Genomic DNA, 26,459 nt, shown 5'->3' on the forward strand with positions numbered 1-26,459 from the left:
TAAGAACTGAGGACTGGTGGGTGCTCATAAACGATACAAGTAAAATGTTAGCCACAAAAAAAAAAGAGGTGCCTGAACGAGTCACCTTGAAATTCGACGCCTGTGCTGTCATTAATAGTAATAAGTTAAAAATAGGATGTGGTTCTCTTAATTAAGAAAGAGGCTATATAACAGAAAATAAGTACATTTATCATAAATTAAGACTGTGTAAAAATAAATGTAGATACTGGTCTTGTGTCATTCAGGCTACTTGGATAAAAAAATGAAAAAATCCAGTCCACCTTCACCAAGGGAAAAGTGGCCATTCCTGTACCAGTGGTCCGTGTAACCCCTTAGAACTAGTAATAACCAACCCCTTTAATCCTCACTAGAAAAAAGGGGAAGGTGTAACCCTAGAAATTGATGGAGCTGGACTGGATCTTCAAGTAAATATCGTGGTTTGAGGAAAAGTTTATAAACCCTCTCCTGAGCCAGTATTTCAAACCTTCTATGATGAACTGAATGTGCCAGTACCAGAAATTCCAGGATAAACAAGAAATTTGTTCTGGCAATTAGCCGACCATATAGCCCAGTCTCTCAATGTCCCTTCATGTTGTGTATCAGCACAAGTGTACTGTATGAATCATTATCAATCTATTGCACAGGAAGACATAAGTAGCAAAAATAAGAGTGAGAACTCCCACTAATAAAAAGTGAGAGTCTCAAAGCCGGGAAATGAGAGAAGAGAGACAGGCCCTCTCATATTGTTTTATGTTGTTTTATACTCAGAAAAAGAAAGAAAAGCAAAACTAAAGGCAGGTAGCCCAGTGCCTAGGAACCAGACCCAAAACCAGGCCTAAGCCTGGTAGTTAAAGATCGACCCTTGACCTAACCAGTTATGTTATCTATAGATTCCAGACATTGTATGGAAAGGCATTGTAAAACTTTCTGGTCTGTTCTGTTTCACTCTGACCACCGGTGCATGCAGCCCCTGTCACATACCCCCTGCTTGCTCAATCGATCACGACCTTCTCACGTGGACCCCCTTAGAGTTGTGAGCCCTTAAAAGGGACAGGAATTGCTCACTCGGGGAGCTCGGCTCTTGAGACAGGAGTCCTGCCGATGCTCCTGGCCGAATAAACCTCTTCCTTCTTTAGCTCCGTGTCTGCGGAGTTTTGTCTGTGGCTTGTCCTGCTACATCACCAGCGCTAGAGTGCAGTGGCACGATCTCAGCTCGCTGCAACTTCCGCCTCTAGGGTGCAAGCGATTCTCCTGCCTCAGCCTCCCAAGTAGCTGGGATTACAGGTGGCCACCACTAAGCCCAGCTAATTTTTTTGTATTTTTAGTAGACATTGGGTTTCACCATGTTGGCCAGGCTGGTCTCGAACTCCTGATCTTGTGATTTGCCCATCTCGGCCTTCCAAAGTGCTGGGATTATATATATTCCTGTAGGAGATAGAAGCTTCAAAAAATAAAAACCTACAGCCAAGCCAATAAAATGGAGCACATATCTCACCACAACTGCAAAGACAACTATGCTGGCATTACTACTTTTAGTTGGTGTTGTGCTGGAGGTTAAAATCAATTCAGTAAAGCAAGAAAATATATATTTATATAACCTAATGACTGAAGGGGAAGAATAAGTCATTACTTACAGATTATCTCACTGCCTATGTGGAAAGGGAAAAGAATCATATTAAGTACTTTGGACTGAACAATGACCCCAAAATTCATTTGTTGAAGCCCCAAACCCCAATGTGAGTGTATGTGAAAATAGGATCTTTAGGGAGTATCACTAAATGAAGTCGAGGGACACAAGGGGCTGTGGGGAGGGAGAGGGAGAGTGAGAGCACGACCCGTTTCTTGGTCTCCATCATGTGAAGACATGAGGAATTAGGCATTTACATGCCAGGAAGAGAGCTCTCACCAGAAGTGGGCCATGCTGGCACTCTGATCTCAGATTTTCAGCCTCCAGAAACATGCAAATGTAAACGTTAAAAACAAGTAGTTTACTTTTTTTTCAGACACCTCTCTCTCACAAGAAGCTGCTCTCCTCTCTCCTTTCTTCTGCCTATTAAACTTTCTGCTCCTTAACCCACAAAAAAAAAAAAAAAAAAAAAAACAAGTAGTTTAGATAGTTCCTCTTCAAAGGGTTTCATTTTGTTACAAAGTGTTTCTCTGCAAGAGGTCTTTACTTCCTTGTACTGTCTGTCTTGAAGTCTTATTTCCCTGTTGTTTAAATTAACCTTGCCCACCAGTCTATCAGCCCCTCCCATCCTGCTGTGCTGAGGCATGCCCACCAAGAAGTCACCCCCTCCCTGCTGTAACAGCCTTCCCTGCCACAACTGTTCTTCCCTGTGCTCTTCAAATTAGCTAACTGCATTCAGTTCAGACTGTGTGGTTCAACTCCAACCAATAGGGGAATGACACATCAACTAGGGCCATGTGCATTAGGGATTAAAAACCCCTGCTGTCTTTTGTCTGATGTGCTCCTGCCATTGCTCCATCCACGAGACGCATGCTTCTCTAGAAGTAAATTTGACTTTCTGAGAAAATTTATGTTCGACTGCTATTTCTTTTGCAGCACAAATAATATGTTTCTAACAATTTGGTGGCCTGTACAAGGACCCCATTCTCCTCCCGGAGGGTTTCCAGTCCTCTCCTGTGAGGACACATGCCCCACTGCCTCACTGCAGTAGCCTCAGGGGTAAGGAATGGAGACCCACCTAGTGTGATGAATAAACCCGGACTCTCAGCAACATGGGAAGAAAAGACCTACAAATACCGTGGTGACCAGATAACTCTGTCCACAGACCAAGGTAAGAAATGCTGCAGGAGCTGGCAAAGTATTTCCTAGGTGGTCATGACCAAGCTAAGAAAAGCCACAGGGGCAGTGAAATATTCCTTGGTCAGGACATACCAAGGCATGAAAAACTGCGGGGGTGGTGAAGTATTCCTTGGAAGGGGTATCTTGGAAGTTAAAAGAGTATGAATAAGATGCACAATTGCATGTGAAATGAGTGTTAAGTCTAGATCTGCAGTTCTGTGGTCACCTCATATGGCTTAGGGTGACCCACCTGTAAAGGAGTCCAGGATGGGGGTTTATACCAACCCACCAATGCTAAGAGGGACCTAACATGGCTAGAGAAGGATGAAGTGAAAGAAGAGGCAAAAAATTCCCAGTAGGGGGGATTGAGCCTCACAGGAACCTCCAGTAGTAAGGAAGGCAAAAAATTTCCATAAGGGGAAACTGAGCCTCACCCCAAATTGCAAGAAATTTCCAGTAGGGGAAATTGAGACTTACCCCAAAAGGCAAGAAATCTCCAGTAGGGGAGATTGAGCCTAACCCTAAAACCATCAAGATGGGAAACACCCCAAGCACGGTAAGAAAAAGGATAAAGCTAGCAACAATAATATTCCCCAGATAGTCCCCTAGGCCTAATGTTAAAATATTAGAAGAATAATGAAAAGACCTTAGAGAAATGATAATTAAAAGAATTAGAGAATCTGTACCCTGTATCCAAAACATTACAAAAGCTTTCAATACACAACAAGAAAAAAATAAATGACCTATAAAATTCCGAAAAAAACTCAAAGAGCAAATGGAGAAATATGCAAGTCTGGAATAGAAGACCCCCTCAGATGAGGGATGTTAAAGCTTCATTTTGTAGCTAATAGTTGGCCAGATACTAACAAAATATTACAAAAAATAGAGAACCAGAAATATAGACCTATAGAAGAGCTTCTTTAAAAAGCCCAAAAAACACCAGTGCAGTGGCTCATGCCTGAAATCTCAGCACTTTGGGAGGCCAAGGCAGGCAGATCACCTGAAGTCAGGAGCTCAAGACCAGCCTAACCAAAATGGAGAAACCCCATCTCTACTAAAGATACAAAATTACCCAGGCATGGTGGCACTTGCTTATAATCCCAGCTACTTGGGAGGCTGAGGCAGGAGAATCACTTGAACCCAGGAGGCAGAAGTTGCAGTGAGCTGAGATCACACCACTGCCCTCCAGCCCAGGCAACGAGTGAAACTCTGCCTCAAAAAAAAAAAAAAAAAAAAAAAAAAATCCCAAACAGTATATGTAAGAAGAGAAAAAGAAAAACAAAAGCAAAAGGCAAAAATCTTGCTGTCCAACATACAACAAAGTACCAAGGGAGCCAGACATATAAAGAACCTAGACCACCACTGTCCAGGTGATATAAAATGTATGAAAGAGTAAAGCCAGGAGACTCACAGGAAGAAAAAAAAAAGACAGAAAAATTGTTTCAAATGTGAAAAATTAGGTCACTTTAAAAGACAATGTCCCAAGTGAGAAAGAGGAAGAGACTGAGTGTGAGGGAGAGAATGCTGAGACCAGCTCGGTCAAGGAGACCCTAACCCAGTAGCGCTAGAAGAATTGAAGACACACACACAGAAATATAGAGGTGTGAAGTGGGAAATCAGGGGTCTCACAGCCTTCAGAGCTGAGAGCCCTGAACAGAGATTTACCCACGTATTTATTAACAGCAAACCAGTCATTAGCATTGTTTCTATAGATGTTAAATTAACTAAAAGTATCCCTTATGGGAAATGAAGGGATGGGCCAAATTAAAGGAATAGGTTGGGCTAGTTAACTGCAGCAGAAGCATGTCCTTAAGGCACAGATCACTCATGATATTGTTTGTGGCTTAAGAATGCCTTTAAGCAGTTTTCCACCCTGGGAGGGTCAGGTGTTCCTTGCCCTCATTCCGGTAAACCCCCAACCTTCCAGCGTGGGCTTTGGGGCCATTATGAACATGTTACAGTGCTGCAGAGATTTTGTTTATAGCCAGTTTTGGAGCCAGTTTATGGCTAGATTTTGGGAGGCCTGCTCCCAACATGTCCCCCTTCTTTGATTTGCAGATCAATAAAAGCAAAGAGCTTTGTCACAGTGAGCTACTTCTCATAGGAGTCAGGATCTGCATCTGCAGACTACACAAAGATAAATAACATGGATTAAAAGCACAATCATCATTGAAATTACAGAGCTTCCAAGTGTTTTTATCCATTTTAATGGGTTACTAGCTGCTAATTTGTCTGCAGCTCCTTTAAGCACCCCAGTTCCTGGAATTAAGGTCAGGTGTGCCTGGGATGTTTTAAAATTTGTTCTTTTAATTTTGCAATATCCAAAAACAAGTTTGTAGAGTGTCCTTTTAGATACTTTTTTATTCTTTCCAAAATTGTAATCTTATTAAGAGCTATTAATAGTTTCCACAAATCCTTAATGTTAACTCCTACAACTAGCCATATCATTTGAGGTTGAGGTGCCAGTATACCGCTATGGTTCCAGATAATAGGAACTCTTGTTGTACTTCTTATCATTTCTACCATCTGAGCATTTTGTTCAGACCAGGTGAACATAGTGTGGCTGGGGCATGCAGACTGAAAGGTGCAATTCAAGCTAAACATCCCCTTAGGGAACCAATCAATAATGATTCCGTAGGAATAATTGTGTAGCACCTCTGCCTATTCTGCAATGCAATTTTCCTAAACAAGCACATTCATTTTTTCTAACTGGGTCCAATTCTGTTTACTAATAGGTTTTTGAGGGCGGTATGCCTCAATTATAGGAGCAGATTTATTATGGTAAATACTGAGATCAGAAAGCATGTGTAACTGGGTCATAGAGTGATTGCATCCAGGCATTATTGCCAGCCAAGATTGATCAATATGTCCAACAAGTATAATTGTTCTCTGTGTCAGCTCTTATTGAAGGAATACTCACAGCAGTGGTGATAACCACTATCATAGCTACCATTAAATTATTCATTGTGACTGGTTGTCCCACTTTCCTCAGGTTTTCTTCCACCATCTGTGACAGCTTCTTGATCTGTCCCCAGGTGGGTGGCTGTGTTCAACGGGTGTTACTCATGACAGTTGGGGTCCTCCTCAGCATCAGTCTTGACATGGCTGCAACTGGGGGGTCCTTGGGATCCTCCCAGAGTCTCTTCCTCAGTATCTGGCTCATGATAAGGTTTCAGGTGTCTTGAAGGTATCCAAATTGGCTGTTGATTTTCGCCTGGAGAAACGCAAGGATAACCTCTACCCTAAGTTATTATTTTACCTATTTCCCATCTTTTTATTATTGGATCTCTCCACCAAATCAGTTGTTCTGTTTCTGTCTTTGCAGCTGGTTTCTGTAGATGCTATTCAGCTGCTGATAACATCTGGCCTTTGGGCAGGTTCAAAAAATTTAATGTTAATAATGTTAGATTCAGTTGTATCTGTGTGGTTCCATATTCTCTGTCTCCCCTTTTCTGCTTTTGCAACTGCTGTTTTAGGGAGAGATTCATTCTTTCCACTATGGCTTGTCCTTGAGAATTGTATGGGATACCAGTAAAGTGTTTAATACTCCACATAGAGAAAAATGTAGCTAGAGATTGGCTAGTATAGCCTGGGGCATTATCTGTTTTAATAGAAGCTGGAATGCCCATCACCACAAAACAGTGCAAAAGATGATGTTTCAGACAGGCCAAAGACTCTCCTGATTGGCATGTAGCCCATATAAAGTGAGAAAAGGTGTCCACACATACACATATATAAGCTAGTCTTCCAAACGAAGGAACATGTGTGACATCCATTTGCCAAAAAGAGTTAGGTTCCAATCCTCAAGGATTAACTCCTCCTGTAAAAGATGAGGAATGTACCATTTGGCAAGTTGGGCATCACTGGATAATATTTTTAGCTTCTTTCCAGGTATTTCTGTATCTGCGTTTGAGACCAGAGGCATTAGCATGGGTTAAATTGTGAAAATGTCTAACATTAGATACTGCATTAGCATCTAGGCAATCAGCCATTTGATTCCCTTCAGTCAAAGGTCCTGGAAGAGGTGTATGAGCCCTAATGTGACTGATGTAAAAAGGGTGCATTCTACTTCTAACTGCTGTTTGCAACTGGGTAAATAAAGTCATCAGTTGTTCATCTGTATGAAATAATAACTGAGCATTTTCAATTAACTGTCTGCAATGAACCACTATGAAGAATCAGAAATCACATTAATAGGCATATCAAAAGCAGTCAATACCTCAATTACTGCTAGAAGCTCCGCTTTTTGAGCTGAAGTATAGGGCATCTGGAAAACTTTACTTTTTGAGACAAAATAAGAAGCTTTACAATTACTAGACCCATCTGTAATAACATTCTCAGCACCTTCCATTGGCTTAAATTTAGTTATTTTGGGGAGAATCCAATTAGTTAATTTCAAAAACTGAAACAGCTTTGTTTTAGGAAAATGATTATCAAGAATACCCACAAAGTCAGTTAAATGGGTTTGACAAGTAAGACTATTTATAAAAGCTTGCTGTATTTGTGCCTTCATGAGAGGGACAATAATTTTTCCAGGATCTTATCCATGTAATTTAACAATCCAAGTTCTCCCAATCCCTATCATAATAGAATTTGATCTAAATAAGGAGTTAGAGTCCATGAATTAGTATGTAGAAGAAAAACCCACTCTACTAAGTCCTGTTCTTGGACAATAACACCAGTAGGTGAATGCTGAGTTGAAAAAATTAGCAAATCTAGAGTCTTCTCTGGATCTATTCTATTTATTTGAGCTTTATGGACTTGCTTCTCAATCAGTTGTAACTGCCTCAGCCTCCTTTGTTAAATGCCGAGGGCTAGTGAGACTAGGATTTCCTCTAAGGATAGAAAACAGATTACTCACGGCATAGGTAGGAATGCCTAGAGCAGGTCGTATCCAATTAATTTCCCCTAGTAATTTTCAAAAGTCATTTAATGTTTTTAATTGATCCCTACATATGGTTACTTTCTGTGGCACAATGATAGTGTCATTTACTAAGGTCCCCAAGTAGGAGTAAGGAGTAGTAGTAGTCTGAATTTTCTCGGGAGCTATAATTAAACCAGTGCAAGAAATCGAATTTTGCAAGTGATCATAACATTGGAGTAATATTTCTCAAATGGGGGCAGCACAAACTATATCATCCATGTAATGAATAATGTAACACCCAAAATTTTCTACAAGTAGGTTCAATTGCTTGCACCACCTACGTCTGGCAAATTGTTGGACTGTTTAACATGCCCTGTAGCAACACTTTCCAATGATAATGCTTAGCAGGCTACAGGTTGTTTACTGCAGGAATTGTAAATGCAAACCGTTCACAGTCTTGCTCGGCTAAAGGGACAGTAAAGAAACAGTCTTTTAAATCTATGACTATTAAAGTCTAATTTTTTGGAATTATAGCAGAAGAAGGCAATCCTGGCTGTAATGCTCCCACAGGTTGTATAACTGAATTGATAGTTCTTAAGTCAGTTAACATTCTCCATTTACCTAATTTTTTCTTAATTAAGAAAACTGGAGCATTCCAAGGGGAAAATGTTGGAGCTATGTGCCCATTTTCTAATTGTTCAGTAACTACTTTCTCTAAAGCCTCCAGTTTCTCTTTACTTAGCGGCCATTGTTCTATCCAAATTGGCTTATCTGTTAACCATTTTAAAGGTATAGGTTCTGGAGGTTTAACAATGGCTGCCATCAAAAATTATATCCTAATCTTTGGCAGGAACTTTGTCTTTCCACTTGAAGTGGTTTTTTCAAACCTTGCAAATTTTTTTCTAGTCCCATACCAGGGACATACCCCATTTCATGCATCATATGTTGATTTTGAGGGCTATATAATTGTTCTGGAATTAGAACTTGTGCTCCCCCATTGTTGTAATAAATCTCTTCCCCATAAATTTATAGGTACATAAGTTATAATTGGTTGAATAGTCCCAGGTTGTCCATCGGGCCCTTCACAATGCAAAATATAACTACTTTGATATACTTCAGGGGCATTACCAACTCCAACTATGTTAAATTGAGCAGGTTGAATTGGCCACGTGGATGGCCATTGCTGGAGAGAAATGATTGAAATGTCATCTCCTGTGTGTACCAAACCTTTAAATTTCTTTCCCTGAATAGTTATTTCACAGGCAGGACATTTATCAGTAATTTGATTTACCCAATAAGCTACTTTGCCTTGTTTATTTGTGCTTCCAAATCCTCCTGTTCACTTAATTTCACTTTTCCCCATTCCCACATGTGGCACAATCAGGGGCTGTGATATGCACTCTCCTGGCTCTGCTTTCCAGGGAACAGAAGTAGATATAACAATTTGAATTTCCCCAATGTAATCTGAATCAATGACTCCTGTATGTATTTGTATGCCTTTTAAACTTAAACTAGGCCTTCCTAAAAGTAATCCTATTGTCCCTTCTGGCAAGGGTCCACAGACTCCTGTTGGGACCTTTTGCAAGTCTTCCCCAGGCAGAAGGCTTACAGCTTTTGTGCAGCATAAATCTACTGCAGCACTACCAGCTGTGGCAGGGGACAGATATTGTATAGGGGTGAGGGAATGGCCTGACTTGGAAATGCCCCACTTTAGAAAGGGGCCCAGGACGGGCCCCTCATGGTGTTTCCTGAAATTGGGTTCCCATCTTTATCAAACTTAGGGTGACACTGATTAGCCCAATGTTTTCCTTTTTTATATTTTGGACATATTTCAGGATCAGCAGTTTTCTTTCTTCCCCTATCTGGCGGGCTGACTCGCTGATTTTTTCTACATTCTTTTTTAGTATGACCATGCTTCCCACAGTTAAAACAAGCTCCAGGAAATGGAATATTTCCTTTATCCACTCTCAGTCCTGCCATTGCCTATGCCAACAAAGTAGCTTTATGCAGATTACCTCCCATACCATCACAGTTCTTGATATAATCAACTAAATGTGCTTTCCTGAATTTAAAAAGGAAAAGGCTCAAATGTAGCTATAATATTTCCCTGTGGATCTAGGGGGTGTATTCTAACAGGGAACTGCCAAGCCTCTAAATCACCCCTCGTCTAGCTTGCTGAATTCCTGCCTGAGCTCAAACAGTCACTGGGGCAACTACTTTTCACCCAGTGTCCTCCGGAAAAGAAAGATCTGGAGGGTCTCTTTCTTCAAAATAATAATGAGGGGGTGCAGAAGGGTAGAGAGGAACCTCTCCCTCCTTTGCTGCTTTAGCTTTAGCTGGCAAATAAACCTGCTCTGTAACCTCTTCTGTTACTTTGTTATACTCTAGTTCCTCGTCATCATCAGCGTGAAAAAGCTCCAAGGTGAAACGAACCAGACCCCACACCTGTCCCATTGTTACCCTGATGCTTCCAAGCTCCCCTTCTTACTCACCATGGGGATTGCTTTAAGAGTGCTCGGGTGTCCTCCAGCTAGTTTTCCATTCCAACCATCGCTCTGGTGACACTTTGACCTGGATTCAAACCCCCACGATGGACACCACTTGCCGAAACCAGCCCGGTCAGGGAGACCCTAACCCAGTGGTGCTAGAGGAATTAAAGACACACACACACAGAAATATAGAGGTGTGAAGTGGGAAATCAGGGGTCTCACAGCCTTCAGAGCTGAGAGCCCCGAACAGAGATTTACCCACGTATTTATTAACAGCAAACCAGTCATTAGTATTATCTCTGTACATGTTAAATTAACTAAAAGTATCCCTGATGGGAAATGAAGGGATGGGCTGAATTAAAGGAATAGGTTGGGCTAGTTAACTGCAGCAGAAGCATGTCCTTAAGGCACAGATCACTCATGCTATTGTTTGTGGCTTAAGAATGCCTTTAAGCCGTTTTCCGCCCTGAGCAGGCCAGGTATTCCTTGTCCTCATTCCGGTAAACCCACAACCTTCCAGCGTGGGCATTAGGGCCATTATGAACATGTTACAGTGCTGCAGAGGTTTTGTTTATGGCCAGTTTTAAGGCCAGTTTATGGCCACATTTTGAGGGGCCTGCTCCCAACAGAGAAGAAACAGGGGATGACAGAGAGAGAGAAAAAAAGAAAGAGAGAATGCAAATGAGATAGAAACTTAAAACCCTATGAGTCTAAAAATAAAAAATGTAGAGAGAAACAAAAAAATTAGAGACAGAGATAGAAGGAGAGAATGAGTGAGAAAGAGACTAAACGAGACAGAGATCAGAGAGGGACATAGAAAGTGAGACTAAGGAGAGAAATAGTGTAGAAGAGAGAGGAGGCCAGGAGCAGTGGCTCACACCTGTAATCCCAGCACTTTGGGAGGCTGAGGCAGGTGGATCACGAGGTCAAGAGATTGAGACTATCCTGGCCAACATGGTGAAACCCTGTCTCTACTAAAAATACAAAAAATTATCTGGGCATGGTGGCAAGCGCCTATAATCCCAGCTACCTGGGAGACTGAGGCAGGAGAATCGCTTGAACCCAGGAGGCAGAGGTTGCAGTGAGCTGAGATCGCACCATTACACTCCAGCCTGGGCAAAAAGAGTGAAATTCCATCTCAAAAAAAAAAAATTGCAAAAAAAAAAAAAAGAGGAAAAGACAGGAGACAAAGAGACAAAAAGTGAGTGAGCAGGTGAGAGAGATTGAGAACTATGAGAGACAGCAACTAGTAGAAAAAGGAGGCAGGAGACTGCTTGCCCCTGTCATTTGGACCCAATAGCTGACCCTTGATAGAGGAGAGCAGACCTCGCAGCAGCCTGAGTCTGGGCAGCCGTGCCTCCACCATCTCCCTACTCAGCAGCCTAAGTCCCAAGCTATATGTGATGCAATTCTCACAGTCTATGGATGTGTAAAAATGTATACTCTGGCAAACAAGTTACAGATAGTTGCCTAATATATACATACATACATACATATATGTGTGTGTGTATATATATACATACATATGTGTGTGTATATATACATATATATACGTGTGTGTGTGTGTGTGTGTATATATATATATATATACACACACTAATAAGCAAACTCTAAGAAAGTCACCCCTTGGAGGAAGGGAGCCAGGATTAAGGCCATTCTAAAGTGTCCAAATTGATTACACCAAAATGGCCCCAAATTGGTTGCCTAAAGTACCTATTAGTAATGTAAATCACCTTACTCACTAGGTAGAGGCTATTCTCTTTTCAAGTGCCACAGCCAGTAATGTAGTTAAAGCATTAATTGAAAACATTATACCCAAGTTTAGATTAATAGAAAATATTGATTCAGATAATAAGACTTATTTCACTGCACATGCCGTTAAAAAATTAGCCCAAGTACTAAACATAACATAAAAATACCATCCCCCTGGCACCCACCTTCATCAGGAAGAATATAAAAAAAACAAACTCTAAGAATTCACCTAGCCGAATTAGTTTTAGAGATTCGGTTACCATAGACTAAATGCCTCCCCATTGCCTTGTTAAGAGTCAGGAATGCCCCTCAGAAAGATGTTGGCTTATCCCCTTATGAAATGGTATATGGGTTGCCTTATTTACACTCCACTGCTGACATTCCTACATTCGAAACAAACAAACAAAAAATCAGTTTTGCAAAAACTATATACTTAGTCTACCTTCCACTCTCTCTTCCCTCAGAACTAAAGGCCTTTTAGCACAGGCACCACCCCTGGATTTCCCAGCACACCTGCATCAACCTGGAGATCACATTTTCATTAAGAGCTAGAGGGAAGCAAAACTCGAACCAGCTTTGGGAAGGACCCTTCCTAGTGCTTCTAACCACCAAGACCACAGTTGAAACAGCAAAGAAGATGGACCCATCACACCCGGGTCAAAAAAGCACCACCCCCTCCAGAATCATGGACAGTTATTCCAGGGCCAACTCCAAACAAGCTAAAGCTAAAACGGGTTTAATCCTCTTATGTTGCAACTCTTTCTTTTCCCCTTCTATTACTAGTCCTCTCATCATTAATGTAACTAAGTCAAGTTCACCCCAAACTATTACTTTTAATGCTTGCCTTTTGATGCTCTGTGGAGATTTACCAAGCCAGAGGCAACACTCCACTTCAGAACAGTATCTTTGTCCTTCCTAGCTCTCCTCAGACTAAAAATCTGTTAACTAGGATAAGTTAGTTTAAAAATAGTTTGACAAAGATTCCAGTATAAACTGGAATCTTGTCCTCCTAGGGCAGAGCTTCTCTGCCAAAGTTGGTCCAATGCTCTATAAAATACTAAAGAACAAGGATAGATTGCCCTAACTAGTACTTGCAGTTTCTTAAAACCATATATTTATTTTACTAAAGCACTTACCCCTCCCAATTGTCAGCTGAACCATCATAATCCAGTACAGATTACCATCTCTGCTCCCCAGAGTTCTTCCCCTTCATTAAGCTATGTCTATAGTATAAGAGCAGAAGTATCAGGGAAGGACGCTTTAGGATCCTTTAAAATGCACTTCGTTGTTTCCCCACCTCCTGCGCCCCCTTCTCCCTCTCCAAAGTTCTCTGCTAATCAAATCTTTTCTCATTATATACCCAATGATAAAACCAAAGTACCTGTTACAGAGGTTAAAAATTTAAAACAAACTATAGCAATTAAACAGGGTATCAAGACACAAATGCTTGGCTGGAATGGATTAAACATTCTGTTCACATGCTAAACAAAAGCGACAGTTACTCTAGTGTGACAGGCAAGCCAGAGATCCAAATTGTCCCCTTTCCACTTGGGTGGTCCTCTCATGGACTGGGCATAAGCTGAATGGTAGCTGGGCGTAAACAGTATGGTAGCTGTATGCTAGCCCCCTTCCAAAACCCCACAGCCTGGGGCGATGAGTCATGCCAAACTCTTTCACTGCTGTTCCCTGAGGTCAAGAGCCCTAAGGGTCAGCCCCTGAGGGCCATCTGGCCTCCAGTCCCTAATATTAACTTCACCTCGTGCCTTTCACTGCAGGGGGAAGAGTTAGCATTCCTTGGAGACTTAACAGGGTGCAGTGAAACCAAGCCTTTTCAAGAGCTTACCAATCAGTCTGCCTTGTTCATCCCCAAGCAGATGTGTAGTGGTATTGCGAGGGACTATTGCTGGGTACTCTGCCAAGCCATTAGGGTGGCACTTATGCTCTAGGCCTTTTCCAGGTGAAAAGGCCATCCTTTCCCCCCTCTCATTTCATCAACCAAGAAAGATAATGGCAAAACACCACAAAAACAAAAAATGCCCTTCGTGAGTCCTTTAATCCTCATGTTTATATAAATACTATCGAAGTTCCACAAAGAGTACCAAATAAATTTAAGGCCCATAACCAAATAGCTGCAGGATTTGAGTCTATATTTTTCTGGTAGTTGACTATAAATAAAAATGTAAGTTAAATGAATTACATCTATTACAACCAGCAACAATTTAATTATACCAAAGATGCTATTAAAAAAATAGGTCAACAATTAAGGCTCATCAGTCAAATGACTTAAAAAAAATAAAATAGCATTAAATATAATACTAGCAAAAAAAAAGAGGTAGAATTGGTGTCATAATTAAAACTCAATGTTGTACTTTTATCCCTAATAGCACTGCCACCAATGAATCATAAAAAAAGTACTACAAGGCCTTACTACTTTGTCCAATAAGCTAGCTAAAATTTCTAAAATAAATAATCCCTTCACTAATTTATTGAAAAATGGTTTAGCAAGTTAGAAGGACTTATGTCCTAAATCCTCACTTCCCTTGCTATTATACTAAATGTGATCATTCTTGTTAAGTGTTGTATTATCCCTTGCATCCATAAGCTAATTCAGAGGCTTATAAAAACAGCTCTCATTAAAACCTTCCCCAATTCTCCCCCACCCTATTCAGACAAACTTTTCCTTCTAGATAATAATTTTTTAAAAATTCGACAAATTCAAGCCACGTTAAATAAATTTAAAGAAGGAAGTGTATAAATTCAAGAGGGGTCAAATTGTTAAAAACAAGTAGTTCAAACAGTTCCTCTTCAAAGAGTTTCACTTTGTTACAAACAAGGTATTCTTCTCCATGAGGTCTTCACTTCCTTGTACTGTCTCTCCTGAAGTCTTATTTCCCTGGTCTAAATAATTCTTGCCTGCCAATCTATCAACCCCTCCTGCCCTGCTGTGCTCAGACATGCCCGCCAGGAAACCACCCCCTCCCTGCTGTAACAGCTTTACCGGCAGAAACTGTTCTTCCCTGCGCTCTTCTAATTAGCTAATTACATTTAGCTTAGACTGTGCGGCCGACCCCAACCAATAGGGGAATGAAACAGCAACTAAGGCCAACAGGGTTAGGGATTAAAAACCCTCTCCATTAAAAATGCTCTCCATTGTGTGATGTGCTCTCGCCATTGCTCCATCCACAAGATACACTCTTCTATACAAGTAAATTTGCCTAGCTGAGAAAACTTATATTCAAATGCTATTTCTTTTGTGGCACTAAAAATTTGTTCCAACAATAGATTTCTGTGTTTTTAACCTCACTTATTTAAAATTAAATGGATTTGTAAGCCATTTGGTCTGTGGTATTTTGTTATGGTGGCCTGAGCTAAGGCAGATTTTGTACTGAGAAGTAGAGGTACTGCAATTAAAAACAAACAAACAAACAAAAAACTAAAAACGTGAAGCAGCTTTGAAACTGACAAATGAGTAGAAGCTCGAAAAGTTCTGATGTGCAAGCTGGAAATAAGGTTGATAAGGGTAATTCTGGTGAGGTGTCACTGGGGAATGAGGAACATGCTAATGGAAAATGAAGAAAAGACAACCCTTGATATAAAGTGGTGAAGAACTTGGCAGAACTGTATTCTAGCATTTTGTGGAAGGTAGAGCTTCAGAGAGATAAAATTGAGTATTTATCACTAAGATCTGTAATTAAAGTGTTAAAGGACACAGGAAGCTTCATTCTTCCTGACTGCTTACAGGAAAATGCAAAAGAGGAGACTTGAATTGCAGAATAAATTGTTAAGGAAAAAGAAACCAGAACTTGGAGATTTGGAAAATTCTCAGCCTATTCATACTACAAAAATTAGAAAACTTGTACTGAAGAGAATCCTCAAAGTGTGGCTGAAAAATCATCTCATAAAGAGATCATGAGTGGGATTCATGGACTATATCAGCCATCTTAAGAGAAATGAGGAGAGAGACTGGATTATACTAGAAGAGACACTGCCACTTACATTGTGCCACCTAAAATGGACAGAGAAGGCAGAACAGAACAGGCAAGGCTGTCACACTTCTTAGATTTTACAAGAAGGGGTCACAGAAATAATCAGCTTTGAAAGTGCACTGGCAGTAATAGATGGTTTCATTCCTGCCATGATCTGCAGGATCCCTGGGAACAGAGAAGACTCTTGGAGGAGCATCTTTTAACAACCCAACTCTGGGGCCTACATTATCTTGGCTTCTGGTAAATTTTGACATAAATGTGCCACACTGGCAGCCACTAACCAACAGGGGCTGGGGTCAATCTGCATGATTTATCTCACACAGAACTTGTTAATGCTATGATCTTAGGAATCTAATCAGCAAGGTGAGGCAGCCTGCAGTACTGACCTCACCATCCATGACCCTTCTTCACAGATACCAAGACTCAGGCAACCATGAAGTTGTATTCAGAAGCTGTAGGTTTAATTTCAGACTCTTGGGATGGCATCTAAGGCCAGTCCATCAGCCATTACAACCCTCATAAGGCATTTAGGACAAATCTGATAATCTTTTGGTGTCACTGCCAATAATTAAAGATGGCAACCGATGAGCTAAATGGTAACACTCATACCCTTATATTCATAGGGTTTCTCCCCAGTGTGAATTCTTTTTTTTGAAATGAAGTCTCACTCTGTTGTCCAGGCTGGAGTGCAGTGGCTCAATCGATCTCGACTTACTGCAACCTCTGCCTCCAAGGTTCAAGGGATTCTCCTGCCTCAGCGTCCTGAGTAGCTGGGACTACAGGAGCATGCCACCATGCCTGGCAAATTTTTTGTACTTTTAGTAGAGATGGGGTTTCACCGTGTTAGCCAGGATGGTCTCAGATCTCCTGACCTCGTGATCCACCCACCTCAGCCTCCCAAAGTGCTGGGATTACAGGCATGAGCCACTGTGCCCAGCCATGATTTTATGTCTACCTAGGTGTGAGGAAACAATAAATGCTTTCCCATATTCTTTACATATGAAGGGTTTCTCTCCAGTATGAGTTTGCAGGTGAATATTAAGGGATGAGGAAAATATAAATGCTTTCCCACATATCTTGCATACAAAGGGCTTTTCTCCACTATGAGTTTTCAAATGTTAAGTACGATGGGAAGAAGTAATGAAGGTTTTTCCACATTCAACACATTCATAAGGCTTCTCTCCCATCTGAATTATTGTATGTTGAGTAAGGCCTGAGGATCTAGTGAAGGCTTTTCCACATTTGTTACACTGATAGGGTTTCTCTCCACTGTGACTTCGTAAGTGTATAGCAAGGCCCGTGTACTGAGTGAAGGCTTTCCCACATTCCTTACATTCATAGGGTTTTACCCCAGTGTGAGTTCTTACATGTTCAGTAACTTGAGTTGATCTAGTGAAGGCTTTCCCACAGTCTGTATATTTGTGTGGTTTTTACTCCAGTTGGAGTTTGAATGTGATCATTAAGATATGAGGAATTTCTAAAGGAAATTCTACATTCTTTACAATCAAAGGACTCTCCTCTTTATGAGTTTTCACATGTGCATAAAGTTGAGAAAAATTAGTGAAGGATTTCCCATATTTCTTAGTCTTTTTGAATTTCTTTCCAGTATGAACTGTTACACACTGCTTTAGGTGTGAGGAGGGTGTGATGGTTCTCCCACATTCCTGAAATTCAGAGTTTCTCACCAGCATGAATTCCCATGTGATTATCAAGGCTTGCAAAACACTTAAAGCCTTTTCCACATTCCTTACATTTGTATGGTTGTCTTGCATTGAGAACTTCAAGATGTTCAGCAAGGCCTGGAGTTAGGGTGAAGACTTTTCCACATGGATTAAATTTAGAAATTTCCTGTCCAATAGAGGCTTCCTTGTGCACACTAAGGATGTCTTTTCCATAACAATTACCCTCAAAAGTGTTCCCTCCATTCTGAGCTCTCATGTGTGTCTTAATGAAAAACAGCTCCCTGAAGACCTCTTCACAACTCTTACAGAGTTTCCATCCATTGTAGCTTCTTGTCTGCTGATGAGGGGATAAAGGATTTAAAACATTTTGCAACATATTAAGAGATTTCACCCATTTGAACACAGAAACATTATTTTGATGACAATTATTATTTTACTTTTCAATGATTAAATTTTTTTTGAGACAAAGTCTTGTTCTATCTTCCAGGCTGGAATGTAGTGGCACAATCTGGGCTAACTGAAACCTCCACCTCCCAGGCTCAAGCGATCCTCATGCCTCAGTCTCCCAAGTAGCTGGGAACACAGGTGCTGCTAATGCACCCGGCTAATCTGTACAAAGGCAGCCACAAACGCCGGCCCATGTTCTGAGCTGATTCATAAGGGCAGTCCAAACCCAGGAATAAGATCTCAGAGAAGCACACGGGTTACCTCGTAGACCTTTTCAGTTGATGTTGGATAAGCCTCCACCCACCCAGAGTAAGTACACACAAGAACCAGCAAATACTTGTTACCTCCACATTTTGGCATTTCTGTGAAATCCACCTGAAGATCCTCAAAAGGAGCCGTACATAAGCTTGTATGCTGGGTGGAACAGTGAGGCCTTGCCTTGCATTGTGCTGTCAGCAAGTAACGCACCATTGTGCTACTGCTTTGGAAGGGCTGGCAAGTGTGAGATGTAGAAGTACCGGCCTAACAGTTTTTCAAGTGACTCTTGACCTAGATGAGTGGTTTCGTGCATGGCCAATACGATTGTGGCTCCCATCAACTGCAGCACAGCTACCCTCCCATCTGGCAGTCTGTTCCATCCTCCTTTTATTACTTGCCCCCCTTCTGCGTGGAAGAAGTCTTTTTCTTCCTTAGAATAGGTAGGTACCAGGTCAGGTGTTTGAGGAAGTAAGGGGGCTGCTACCGATGCCCAGTAAGGGGTAGATGCTGCTTTTCGAGTTTCTGAATCAGCTGGAGAGTTTCCCAAGACCACTGAGGTGGAAGCTCGCTGGTGTCCCCTGCAGTGCATGACTGCCACCTTCTGAGGTTTCCACACTGCCTCTAATAATTGTAGAATATCTTGTTGATATTTTGTCCTTTCCCCCAGAGTTTAACAGGCCCTTTTCCTTATATAATGCTCCACGCACCATGCACTTGGAGGGTTAGAAAGGCATATCGAGAGTCAGTGTAGATGTTTACAGTCTTACCTTCACTGAGTTCTAGAGCCCGAGTTAAAGAATGAGCTCAGCCTTCTGGGCTGAAGCACCCTGTGGCAACGGTTTGGCTTCAATGACAGCACCCAAAGTTACCACTGCATATCCTGCACATCTTTCTCCTTGTGGGTTGATGAAGCTGCTCCCGTCCATGTATAAATCCCAGTCTACTGATGCCCATGGCTGGTCTCAAAGGTCAGGTCTGCTAGAATAAACTGAGTCCAACACCTCTACACAGTTATGCTTGACTGGGCTCTCTGATACTGGAAGCAGGGTGGCGGGACTTAGGGTGTTACAGATTTCAGTGGTTATGTGGGGATTTTCACATAGCAAGGTTTGGTACTTGGTTAATCTAGCATTTGTTAGCCAATGATGTCCTTTGGTATTCATCAAGGTTACCACAGTATGGGGGACATTTATATTCAGGTTTTGCCCAAGGGTTAGTTTATCTGCTTCTTGTGCTAACAGGGCTGTTGCTGCCAGGGCCCTTAGACATGGTGGCCAGCCTTTGGAAACCCCATCTAGTTGTTTTGAGAGATAGGCCACTGGCCTTGGCCAGGGCTCGACAGTCTGGGTTAAAACCCCAACTGCCATTTTTTCTCTTTCTGACACATAGAGTGTAAAGGGCTTTGTGAAATCTGGTAGTCCTAGGGCTGGAGCCGACATAAGTTTTTCCTTTAACTTACAAAAGGCTTGCTGTTGTAGAGGCCCCTGTTCAAAAGACTCCTGGTCGCCCCCTTTGTAACCCTGTACAAAGGTTTGGCTAGTACTGCAAAGTTTGGAATTCATAATCTACAAAACCCCACAGCTCCTAAGAATTCCCTTACTTGCCTTCTGGTTTTAGGTTCTGGTAGGTTGCAGATGACTTGCTTTCTTTCTGACCCCAGGGTGTGCTCCCCTTTCCGAATAGTGAATCCCAGGTAGCGTACGTGCTGTCTGCAGGTCTTAGCTTTCTTCTTGGACACCTTATATCCACAGTCTTCCAGGTGTCAAAGCAGGACATCCGTCCCTTTTGTGCACCCGACTGCTGTGGATTGTCCCAGCAGAACGTCGTCCACGTACAGGAGCAAGACGTGGCCTAGGTCTTCAGCAGGAAGCTTTTGCAGGTCTCGAGCCAGGGCCTCCCTGAAGATAGTAGGGGAGTTCTTGAACCCTTGGGGAAGCCAGGTCCATGTGTACTGAGTAGTGACACCTGACCCCAGATCTTCCCATTGAAAGACAAACAGCTTCTGGCTCTCAGGAGCTAGTCTGATGCTAAAGAAGGTGTCTTTTAAGTCCAGACAGGTAAACCAGCTGTCCTCAGCTGGCAGCAGCTCTAACAATGTGTAAGGGTTAGGAACTGTTGGTGCAGAGTCACTGTAGCTTGGTTGACCAAGCGCAAGTCCTGTGCTGGCCGGTAGTCCTTGGTCCCTGGCTTAGGGACAGGCAGCAGAGTGGTGTTCCATGGAGACTGGCAAGGAACTATAACTCCACAGGCTTTCACGCGCCTGAGATGAACCTGGATTCCTTCAAGAGCTTCTCTGGGAACCGGATACTGCTTTTGTCTAACTGGTTGGGCCCCAGGCTTAACTTCTATGAGTATGGGGGCTTGGTTGACTGCCAGTTCCAGAGGATTATCTTCTGCCTATACTCGAGGCCATTGTTTAGCTAGAGCTGGTTTTATCTCTTGGCCTGGCTCGGTTAGAAAAAGTCTCCATTATTCTCCCTGGGGGACTGTAAGGGCTGTGATAACTCCTGTTCCTGGTAATTTTAGATGTAAAGAGCTCTGTTTTGTAAAGGAGCTGGTGGCTCTCAGCTTGCTAAGCAAGTCTCTTCCCAGCAAGAGCAAGGGACAGTCAGGCATGTACAAGAACTGATGAACTATTTCATGTCCCCCCACCGAGGAGGTCTGTGGTAGACAGAAAGCCTGCTTAGTGGAAACTCCTGTTGCTCTGATTATATCAGTGGTTTTCTTGGATAACAGGGTGACCAGGGTGGTCACTACTGAATGTTCAGCACCAGTATCGACCAAAAACTTAATGTCCTTGCCCCCAATTGTAATCCTGACCGTGGGCTCCTTGGGGGCGCTTGAGCCTGGTCGCCTTCACTCTGGTGGTCCTTCAGCCAGGTTGAACAAAGCTCCCTCATCTTTATCTGAGATCTTTTGTTCCAAATCACCTTGCTTTTCCTTCAGTTAGGGACACTTATCTTTCCAATGTCCTATTTCCTTACAATAGGCTCATTGGTTATGTTGCAAGCATGGGCGATTAGACTGGGTATTCTTCCCGGAACCCCCCTTTCCCTCTCCTTTTGGGGGAATTCCCCTAATGGCCATGGCCAGTAAGTTGGTGTTTCGCTTGGCCTGGCGTTCACCTTCCTTACGGCTTTCTCTGCAGCTTGTTGCATCTCTGTTCACAAACACTTGATTGACTATTTCCAGTAACTGCGAGGTATTCATACCCACAAACCCAGCCTGTTTCTGCAATTTTCTCCTGGTATCTTCTGCGCTTTGACTAACTAAGGCCATGTTAATCATGCGCTGATTTTCAGGGCTATCTGGATCAAAAGGAGTGTACATAAGGTAAGCCTCACACAGTCTTTCATAGAATTGCGCTGGACTCTCCTCTTTTCCTTGGATGACCTCAGAGACCTTATTTACATTTGTAGCCTTTTGAGCCCCTTTCTTTAGACCTTCTATTAATGCCTCACAGTAGCCTCTCCACGTCTGGTCCCTTGTTTGGGTCCCATTGGGGGTCTGTTCCTGGCAGCTGAATTCTTATATATTACTGGGGGTTTTGGTAATCTGCTGGGACGTACTCCTCTAGCCACTTAGTTGCTGCCTGGAGCACCCTTCGCTGTTCGTCTGTATTAAAGAGGTGCATGAGTAGCTGGTGGCAATCAGCCCAAGTAGGATTATGAGTCTGCATAATAGTTTGGAGCAAGTCAATTAAAGCTTGAGGCTTTCTGGTGTAAGATGGAGTATTATTTTTCCAATTGAGGAGGTCAGCAGAGGTGAAAGGTTGACACACAAAGGCATGCCTTTCCACCACGTCTCCATCCTCATCTACCCCAGTATATCGCTGCTCTCTCAGGGGTGTTTGGATTCCAGTCTTGGGCTGTAAGCGAGCTGCCAAAGGAGGAGTTTCTCCCACAGCTTCACTTCCTCTTTTGTCCACTCTGGGTGGTCTAGGAGTGTGACTATCTGGCAGAGGTATAGGTGCTGTGGGCTCAGGAGTGGGGAGCCCTTCCTCTCCATAAGGAGGGGGTACTGCTGGTACCAATTCCTGCCATGATTCTTCTGGTGTTGGGTCTGACAGGACTTTTGGTGCCGATTTCCCTTAGTGTGTGGAGCAAGAACCTTCCTTAACTGTCCCTTTCCTACTAGTACTGCTGCTGCCTGTCATCTTAACCACTGTGGGGGATCCAAAACTAGCTTTAACCAAGAATCTATATACAGGAAATGATCTGGGTGCCTAGCTTACGGGTTACCCTGTGCCATACCTTCGAGACAAGGGACCTGTCTAGGCTTCCTTCTGATGGCCAATCCACCTCTAATGCAGGCCAGTCTATCTCACACAAAGTTCTAAGTTTTCCTGCTGTCATAGTAACTCCATAGTCTCCCTTAAATCCCTTTTTGAAAATTTTCAACATATTCCTAGTGGGGTGGGCTTACTTTGTGCCTGACCCATGTTTCCTTGAGACAAAACACCACACTCAAACCACAAGCACACCACAAAATAAAGAACGAGTAAAGAGGACACACACACACTTTTATAGTTTATGCCAAACCAGAATCAGAACAAAATCAGAGTATCAAGGAATCCAAGCCAGGTCAAAACCAAAACCAAAGTATCAAGCAATCCCAGTCAAGTCAAAAACAAAAACCAAAGTGCCAGTACAGGCATGTCATGGGTGATCAGGCCATGCTTCCACTCAAATGGAGTGGGCAAGTTCCAAAGACCAGTCTTACCAAGTTTCAGATGTCCGGACTCCAAGTGCCAGTTCCTTCCCAGTGTTCAGCCACTGCATTGATCCTCCATGGGGGCCTGCCACGCACTGCTCCAGCGAGGTGTTCCACCGGGGCAACTGACTACCTGGGAATGCTCTCAGGATCTGAGTCGCTCAAGCTGGCCAGAGTCCCCCACAGGGATGCTCCACAGGGGAGGCCTAAGCCACCTAATGGGCTGCCTCAACCTTCCATTAATCACCTCGCTTCCCGGTCAGGGAATCAAGAAAGTGTAGCAGGATGAGCCACAGACAAGAACCCCTCAGACACCGAATTGTAGAAGGAAAGGGCTTTATTCAGCTGGGAGCATAGGCAGACTCACATCTCCAAAAACAGAGCTCCCTGAGTGAGCAATTCCTGTCCCTTTTAAGGGCTTACAACTCTAAGGGGGTCAGTGTGAGAGGGTTGCGATCGATTGAGCAAGCAGGGGGTACATGACTAGTGGCTGCATGCACCTGCACCGGTAATTAGAATGGAACAGAACAGTACATGGTTTTTCACAGTCCTTTTCCATACAATGTCTGTAATCTATAGATAACATAACCAATTAGGTCAGGGGTCTGTCTTTAACAACTAGGCCCAGGGTTTGACGCCGGGATGTCTGCCTGTGGGTTTCATTTCTGCCTTTTAGTTTTTACTTCTTTTTTTCTTTGGAGGCAGAAATTGGGCATAAGACAATATGAGAGGTGGTCTCCTCCCTTACTTTGACCAACATCTCCCCAACCCATACCCCTAAGCCCCTGGTAACTACCATTCTATCTCTCCTTCTATGAATCCAACTTTTTAAATTATACATACAAGGGAGATCATCTGGTATTTGTTTTTCCATATCTGGCTTATTTCACTTAACATATTGTCCTCCACATCCATCCATGTTGTTGCAAATGACAATGTTTCCTTTTAAAACATATACCACTTTTGAATGTGTTTTATTCAGTCTACAAAGTCACCTATGAGACATTCAGTGGGGTCACAGAAGGAAAGTGCTTTGCAAGCCAGGCGAGGTGCCTCATATTTTTAATCCCAGCACTTTGGGAAGCCGAGGTGGGTGGATCACCTGAGGTTGGGAGTTCAAGAGCAGCCTGGCCAACATGGTGAAACTTCATCTCTACTAAAAATACAAATATTAGCTGGGCATGGTGGTGCACACCTGTAATCCCAGCTACTTGGGAGGCTGAGGCAGGAGAATCGGTTGAACCCTGGTGACAGAGGGTGCAGTGAGCTGAGATTGTGCCATTGCACTCCAGCCTGGGTGACAGAGCAAAACTCCATCTCAAAAAAACAAAACAAAACAAAAAAACAAAGCAAAGTGCCCTGCATCAAGTTCAGGCTGCTCTATAACATTCTCAAGCACTTAGTCCAAATGATCTAGCAGATCCAATCATACTCAATGCCTCCATAGCCTTCTCTGGCAAGCACCAATAGGAGACGCGCAGCACAGTAGTGTGGAGCAAATCCATGCCATCTTCTGCAGGAAACTACCCTCTTTTTGAGAAACACCTTGGCTCTGGTACTAGGTAGAAACAACTGACCGGTGATTTTTTTTTTTTTTTTTTTTTTGAGACGGAGTCTCGCTCTGTCACCTAGGCTGGAGTGCAGTGGCGTGATCTCGGCTCACTGCAACCTCCGTCTCCTGGGTTGAAGTGATTCTCCTGCCTCAGCCCTTCTGAGTAGCTGGGATTACAGGCGCACACCCCCACACCTAATTTTTTTTTTTTGTATTTTTAGTAGAGACGGGGTTTCACCACATTGGTCAGGCTGGTCTCAAACTCCTGACCTCATGATCCACCTGCCCCAGCCTCCCAAATTGTTGGGATTACAGGCGTGAGCCACCGTGCCTGGCTTAACACGTGATCTTAAGATTATGTTAGTGAAGCTGATCCATATCACTGTATCTACCTTTATTACTTCATTTGCTGTAGAGCATTCCAGTAGTATAATTATGCCACAATTTACCCATTCTGTTGATCTCATTTGAGTAATTTCCAATTGAGGATTACATCAAATAATGCTGGTGAAATGTTTTTACTGTTATCTTGATGCACACTGGAGCCATTACTCTTATGTTAGAGCGCATGTACGTGTACAAATTTAGTAGATGTTGCCAATAGTTTTTGAAATTTTCTCTAATACTCTCTGCAACCAGCAGAATATGCACATCCTCATCAGCTTTATCTTCAGAACATACCATTTTTTTCTCTATGTCCAGCTAGCTCACTGGGACCCCTAAGTGACAAATACAGATGGTAATGTGAGTATTTCTTTTTTTTTTTTTTTTTTTTTTTGAGACAAGAGTCTTGCTCTGTTGCCCAGGCTGTAGTGCAGTGGCACGATCTCAGCTCACTACAACCTCCGCCTCCCGGGGTCAAGCAATTCTCTGCCTCAGCCTCCCCAGTAGCTGGGATTACAGGTGCCCAGGACCACGCCCAGCTAATCTTTGTATTTTTAGTAGAGACGGGGTTTCACCATCGTGGCCAGGCTGGTTTTGAACTCCTGACCTCATGATTCACCCTCCTCGGCCTCCCAAAGTGCTGGGATTACAGGCGTGAGCCACCGTGCCTGGCCCAATGTGGGTATTTTTAAGCCTCATGGTTCCTTCAGAGCTTTCTGGCAGCCCATGTCAGCAAGGGAGTCTTCTGATTTCATTTACCCATGGAGTGAGTAGATGTGTCGGTGACATAGGAGTCTCACACGGGACTGGTAACTCTGTACATTTCTTCTGGGAAATGGAGTCCTACTTTGGGTAGGAAGAACCCAAAGTTGGACTGAACACCAAGGAGAGCCTTGCCCCTCCATATATGGACACATATTTGCTAAGATTGATAATTAAGTGAATTTTCACGTAGAACTTATTTTCAAGTGCTCAGCCAGCCACTGATTCTGATTCTTTCAATTAATTTCCTACTTAAGAAAATTAGTTTTTCATGAGTAGAATAAAGTGATGATTAGACATCATTTTTTCTGTAGTTATAATGTTGTAGATTAGATTCATCCCTCATTTTAATCCCCAAAGAAAATTCTATCAAACCTAAGAAAAACCCTTGATGTACTCACCTCTCACCGTACATATGTAATCAGCCAATTTATATGATGCTTTCCTTAACTCCTACTCCCTTTCCTTTCAATATGGCTTATTTAGACACCATCTTTTTGGTCTCACCTTAAATAGAACTCACTTTTCTTACATTCATCTATTCCCATATATACACATAGAAAACAATACTGTCCTCTACTTCCAAAACGCTCATCAATTTGTAATAATAAGTCAAGCGCAGTGGCTCACGCTTGTAATCCCAGCACTTTGGGAGGCTGAGGCAGGTGGATCACCTGAAGTCAGGAGTTCAAGACCAGCCAGGCCAACAGGATGAAACCCCCATCTCTAGCCAGGCGTGGTGGCGCATGCCTGTAATCTCAGCT

General features: G+C 42.7%; 1 long non-coding RNA gene and 1 pseudogene across 1 annotated transcript; one reads left to right on the forward strand and one right to left on the reverse strand.

Annotated features, from left to right (window-relative positions):
* Nucleotides 1-1,547: 1,547 nt before the first annotated feature.
* Nucleotides 1,548-15,351, forward strand: LOC117977119 (uncharacterized). Its single transcript, XR_004668089.3, has 2 exons — nt 1,548-2,798; nt 12,376-15,351. It is a non-coding gene; the product is annotated as an uncharacterized LOC117977119 (long non-coding RNA).
* A 1,135-nt stretch (nt 15,352-16,486) lies between these two features.
* LOC103784649 (zinc finger protein 561-like) lies at nt 16,487-18,873 on the reverse strand (annotated as a pseudogene).
* Between the last annotated feature and the right edge of the window lie 7,586 nt (nt 18,874-26,459).

Source organism: Pan paniscus, chromosome 20 (assembly GCF_029289425.2).
Source record: "Pan paniscus chromosome 20, NHGRI_mPanPan1-v2.0_pri, whole genome shotgun sequence".
In the NCBI taxonomy this organism is placed as follows: domain Eukaryota; kingdom Metazoa; phylum Chordata; class Mammalia; order Primates; family Hominidae; genus Pan; species Pan paniscus.